The 6,000-nt window shown below is 40.6% G+C and overlaps 1 protein-coding gene across 3 annotated transcripts in view; it reads right to left on the reverse strand.

The window, feature by feature from the left end:
• Window positions 1–6,000, reverse strand: part of SMARCA2 (SWI/SNF related, matrix associated, actin dependent regulator of chromatin, subfamily a, member 2) — a 117,200-nt gene that overhangs the window by 109,349 nt on the left and 1,851 nt on the right. The window contains exon 1 of one of the 3 annotated variants that reach the window (XM_010582772.1): window positions 5,211–5,374. The exons of the other annotated variants lie outside the window; for them this stretch is intronic. The gene's annotated coding sequence lies outside the window, so the exon portion shown is untranslated. Of the gene's footprint in view, window positions 1–5,210; window positions 5,375–6,000 lie in introns of those variants that run through there. 3 annotated transcript variants of the gene reach the window in all.

The following is a 6,000-nucleotide window of genomic DNA, read 5'->3' on the forward strand; positions in this document are numbered from 1 at the left end:
TGAGTAAGTGGTGTAACCCTGTTATGACACTGCTTATATAAAGCCACACTGTAACACTCTTTACCCTGGCTTGTAGTCAAATTAAGAAACAGACACTGAAGAAAAAGTACCCTCTCAAGTTTCCCAACAAAGCAGAAAGGAGGCCCATCTGCAAGACACGTCAGAAAAAAAGTAGATTGGTGTTTACTGGTAGCAATCAGGGCATTCAAAGCTTACAGAACTGATCCTCTTTCTTCTTTCATGAGCACAAGTCTTTACTTATCAGAACCCACACAGAAGATAAAATGCTACTACATCAAGACCATTTTCACTTATTTACCCCCAATTACCTAATCATTCTGTCAGGATCCAAACCAGCTTAATAGCTTTTGCTTATAAATTCCCTTTTGTTATGTTTTAATAGCTACTACTCTCTTCTGATTAAAGGCAACAAATTAGAGCAATGCTTAACTTATCTAAAATAAAATACCCTCACCTGAAATAAGCTACCTTGGGATCCTATTCCCTGCAGGGTAAAACAGGGAGATGCCTATGAAGCTTCTCTCTCAAAACAAACCCTATAGTCACTAATTAGTCCCCTACAACCCCACAACATTACCACAAAAGGAATCACATTATTAATGTTCACAACTGCACCCACTGCCATAGCTTCCTACAAGGGGCCTACAGAATGGCTGTATGAGGGACAACAGAAGTTTCCACACAACAAAGAGTTTTTATATGAGTCAGTCATTACATTGCAAAATATAAGACTGACACTCTTACAGCTGACTCTCTCTGCATGTTATAAGCCAAATTCAGCCCTTTAACAAGACAGAACCCAGCACCACCACCACCACAACCCAGAACAATTTATACAGAACCACACACAATCAATTACAAAACTACTATCAGTATAAAGTATGCCAAAATATCCTATTTCACAAAAGACTTCTACCTACACCTATGCATTAAAATGGTTACCAAAATCTACCCCTCTATTCACCTCTATTTCAAATTCAACCTGCAGTTCTCAAAAATTAACTGGCTCCAGTCTCAGCTCCACTAGTTACACTGTCTTTTACATATACATTAAATGTGTCCTGTACACAAATTTGGAAAATTTAGAATTCTTTTTAATGAGCTAGCAAGTGCCCATCCTGTGAAAAACAAGAACTACCAGAGGGGAATGTTGCACCCTTAGATCAGATCACGTCCTTTCATTATCTTTCTTTAAGAGCAGATAAACTCACCCAATCTTACGTAATTGTGGATTGTCTTGAACAGATTTGTATACAGAGATTTTTGTATGTCAAAGAACATACATCTATGAAAAAAAAAAAGAAACAAGTAATTTATAAGATCTGTATCAGGGGAACATAAAATACTGGAAAATACTACCTGAATGCAAGCAATAAATCCTGTCCAAAGACACCCATGGACATAAAGAGACAAAGCAATTTTCTGTGGCAATAGTAGTCCACAAAATTTAAAAACCAGCCACTGCCATAAACGAGAACACGTTATAAATGGTCCTCCCAACTAAGGATCTGTTCACAGAACAGAACTGCTAAAAAGCTTTTGATTTAACATGTTTCAAAAATAGATTAGTTTATATTTACTAAGACTGAGATTGTGTAAAACCCCACAGAAATCAGGCTTATTAAAATTAAATTAAATTTCTTATTAAAATTCAGGAAGAGCTAGATACCCAATTCCTGTAGGCCCTTATAAAAGTCTCATTAAAGTCAATTTCCTTCCTTTCCAAAATTTCCTTCACATGAAGAAAGTATGCAATATTAGTAGATCCAAACCTAAAACACAGCAGGTAACAAACCACTTGCATTACTTTGAATTCAAGACAGCTGGACACCCAAAAAGATCCAGAGATCATAGACAGCTTTGACACAGGGCACACACCAAGTCTAAGAACAGATGGAACAGTAAGTATTTATAATTCTCCTAGCTGTTTCCCTTCACCATCCAATATAACTTCTGCCTTTCCATGACTGAGTCAACCTAAATTGAGCTTCAGCCAGGATGTTTTGGCCAGATCCCCTGCCTTGAATAGGTAGTGGAAAGCAAGGAAACTGCACCACTTACATCCAATGAAAAGGAAACGTGGACCCACGCAACAGCCTCATACACACGGCAAAGCAAACTGTAACTTTGCCTTCACAGAAAAATAATTACAGTCTACTTCTCCCCACACATCTCCAACTGAAGTCATGATTCACAGGTACCTTTGAAAAGATATACCGTGAAATTGTGATATACCACAGGCTAAAGGAGTTATCTTTATTACACTACCACAGAAAACATGGAATGATACTGTCAGTGATTCATAGTATTTGCTTAATCTGCTAAACATAATCAAATGAAGATGTTCAAAGTTTAAGAACTGATTAATAATGACACCAGCTCATCATAATTAAAACAAATAACTTGCAATACTTGGAAGCAAAACAGTGTTTTGTATTGTACAACCCCACATGACACTGTGCATTAACATTTATCAGAATTTAACTACTGTCATTTCATCTAACAATGATTCAGTCAATAAACAGGTTTACATGAAAAAACAAAAAATCTGTAAAGAGTCAAATCTTCAACTAACATAAACCAGAGTTATTCAGTTCACCTAAGAGAAGCCAAACACAGTAACAGCTGAGAGATTCTACCTTTGCATACTCACGTATGTAACTTCACTGTAACTTCAAAACCTTCTGGAAGGGAATCTGCAGTCTAAACTACAAACCACAGAATCAGAAATGCTGCACCCTTATTGCTTATGAAGACACTTAGGCCAGAGACAAAAACCTCTGGACACTGCTTTAGCTGCTTGTATAGCTGTCTACCAAAGACCATCTGCATGCACCCCAGAAGAGCTAGAATGGGTGACGTACTTAAGCCAGAATCTTCACTGTGGAGTCATGCAGCGTAAGGGTTTTTCCTTTTCACATGCAGAGACAATTAGTTTACTTTAGGATGATAGTCCTAATACTCCCTGCCTCCAACGCCTTACAAATATTCTTGTAGAAATTCTTATTCCTACTGTGTAGCTGTTTCAGTTTCTCATAAAGCAACTTCTCAGCTACTCTAACTTACAGCCTATCCTCTTATGAAAAACTAAAATCAGCACCAAGAAATGACTGGCTGGGGGTTGAATGTACTACAGTCAGTCAAAAGGCATCATCACAAGTAGAGTTCACACAAGCTAGGCTAAGCTATGCCACCAGATTTTTCAATGGAGAGGCTACAGCACAGACATATGATCCGTTCTGATGGCTTTGCTGCAGAAGGCAATAGCCTTCAGGAAAAGAGGAGGGCACATAGCTGCATTCAGAAGTTTAACTGCCTTTTAACCCCACAGTCACAGCAGACAATGCCCAAGATGAAGTCCGTGTTTGCTACATATGTAGATTCCAGCATATGTTTTGGGCACAGAAAACTGACTCATGACAGCACTGACTGGTTACAGACTAAGTTTCCATACCGTGACCTTTACTATAGGTATTAATCACAGTTATTGAACATCATCTTCACATTAGATTCTGAAAAACAAAAGCCATAATGAGAGGTAGGCAGAAGGAAACAAACTTGCTGTATTACTGACAGGCCTTGTCTTTACTTAAATAGGGAAGAAGAGGAGGAAGAAGGGAGAAGATTGTTTTAAATACAAGTTACTTATGGTAAAATATCAGTGAAGATATGAAAAAGGTATTGTTTCTGTAACAACAAACTTATTTTCAATTTTTCCCAAAGGTCCCAGCTCTAAATGATCCACCTGGGTGCTCAAACCCTGCAGTGATACAGAGGAAATATTCTCTATCAAGTGGACACAAACAGGAAAATGTTTACGCCCAAGAAGTGTTGACTTTACATGTGTCAAAAACAAATAAAACAATTTTAAGTATTAGTCTTCTTATTCTGCTATACTTGCAAACTACCAAAGCTGTGTTTAAGTAAGCCTTACTTCCTTCCCTTATTCATTCTTCCTTATTTTATCTTGCAAGTAAGGCACAAGCTTCTTCTCTGTTGCTATTTTCATGACAAGCTATCTTTATGTCGTAAATTGTGTTTACTACTCCACTAGAGGATCAGAAAAATAAAAAACTAAACAGATAAAGTTCAAAAGAGGTGGAGGTCTAGGAAACACTCTTTATACGTAGAGAACTTCAACTGCAGCAGAAAACACAAAAAAAATTCATATGAAGAATGAAAAGTCTCCTGAAAAGGATGACTAGTTCACAGCAATATTACTAATCAGGACCATGAAAACTGGAGGTAAAGTGCAGACATTTTTTAAAGTTGCCACTGTGCACATTCTGACCTTAACTTCAAAAGTACAACAAAAATAGAGAAAATCTATCTGTAGATACTAATTTCATATAGATCTTCATCAAGAATATATTTAATATAAGAATGCTAGCTGGAGCAATTTTTCTCTTGTCAAGTTTCAAGCCTCAGGTGTCAGTGAAAGCATTTTTCGAACTTTACAAGAAACACTCACAGACCACTTCAAAAATTAACAAAAGGAAGGATCTAAGACTGCTCTGAACACACTCTTCTGGTGCACGTTCTATGAAACACCACAGAAATACCAGTCCTAAAACTGAGACATAACTTGCGAGAGAAATCCTGCATTTAATGAAGCTTTACCCTCGCCTCTGTCAAGTCCAGATATGCTGTATGATACACTTAATTTCAGATTTATTTTTAAATTATTATCCATACAGTTATCCATACAATCTTTTTGCTTTCTATTACTGATACATATGGGCATAAAAATCTGCCTCCAGTCCCATCCTTCTGGTACATCGCTTTTTTTTCCCTAGCGTAACAAACGGATAAAAGAAACAAAGCAAAGACAGTAATAGGGCAATTAGGTTCCCAAAGAGAAAGTGTGTCTTTATTTGCACAACAATGCTAACTTACACAGAAGAGACTGCCCCACCCCACCGTGTTACAGAACGTCTAACTGGTATACTACTAAAGGAATTACATTCCGGTACGATGTTTACTGTACGGGTCTCAGAGACTGTGGTTAAAACCAAGTTAACACCGAAAAAATCTAAAGCAAAACAGAAAAGAATGGAAGCGGAAGAGTGCCGTGTCATAGATCCCATATAAATTTTTTTATGGGAAGTATGCAAAATACTTAAAATGGCTAAAACAAAAACCCAAACAAACACAACACTTACAGATTCTTCAGTTAGTTATTTACTTACCTATCTAAAACATTCATCAAAAGACGTCTTAAAAAGCAACAGCGTTAACCTAAAGTTTGGAAAGTCTTGAGTATCAAACATAAGCAGCAGATACCAAGGAAAAACTTCGGTGTGATCTATGTAGTCATGCTGACACTTAAGCACTCTTTACATGACCATAATGCACTCTTCGGGGAAAACAAACAAAAAAAGCCCAAAAAACACCAAAACCCCACAACCCAAAAAACAATCGGTTCACCGTAACTTCAGTTCGACTTCAGAAGAGCTGCAACTTTTCCAGCCGTCTGCACTTTGTGGTTCTGCCGTCATAAAGTCGGGGTGGGGCGGGGTGGGGTTGTTTCTCCCAGCACCACGGACATAATCGAACGTGCTCGTGGGGGACACACGGCACCGCGTGTTCGCGCGGGCACACAGACGGCCCCACGCCAAGCCGCCCCGGCGGAGGCTCGGCCGCGGCCGCGGGCCACCCGCCCCCCTCCTCGGCCGCACCGCGCGGGTCTTCCGGCCCCGCCGGGCGCCGCGTAGGCCTCGGCGCTGCACGCCCCGCCGCCTCCCCCCGCAAAGGCGCCGGGGCGGGCGCGCACGACCCACGGGGCCCCATTCTCCCCCTCTCCGGCCTTTGTGGAAAGTTTTCGCCCCGGCCGACAGGCGCTGAGCCGTCCTCGCCTGGAGATCCGGCCCCGCTGCCCCCTTCTCCCTCCCCTCCACCAAGCAATGGCTGCGCCGCTCCCGGCGGCGGGCCGCGCGGGGCCCCGTACCTCGACGGCGAGGGGGGCGGGGGGGCCTCGGC

The sequence above is a fragment of the Haliaeetus leucocephalus genome, unplaced genomic scaffold, assembly GCF_000737465.1.
Source record: "Haliaeetus leucocephalus isolate CR32 unplaced genomic scaffold, Haliaeetus_leucocephalus-4.0 Scaffold849, whole genome shotgun sequence".
Classification (NCBI taxonomy): domain Eukaryota; kingdom Metazoa; phylum Chordata; class Aves; order Accipitriformes; family Accipitridae; genus Haliaeetus; species Haliaeetus leucocephalus.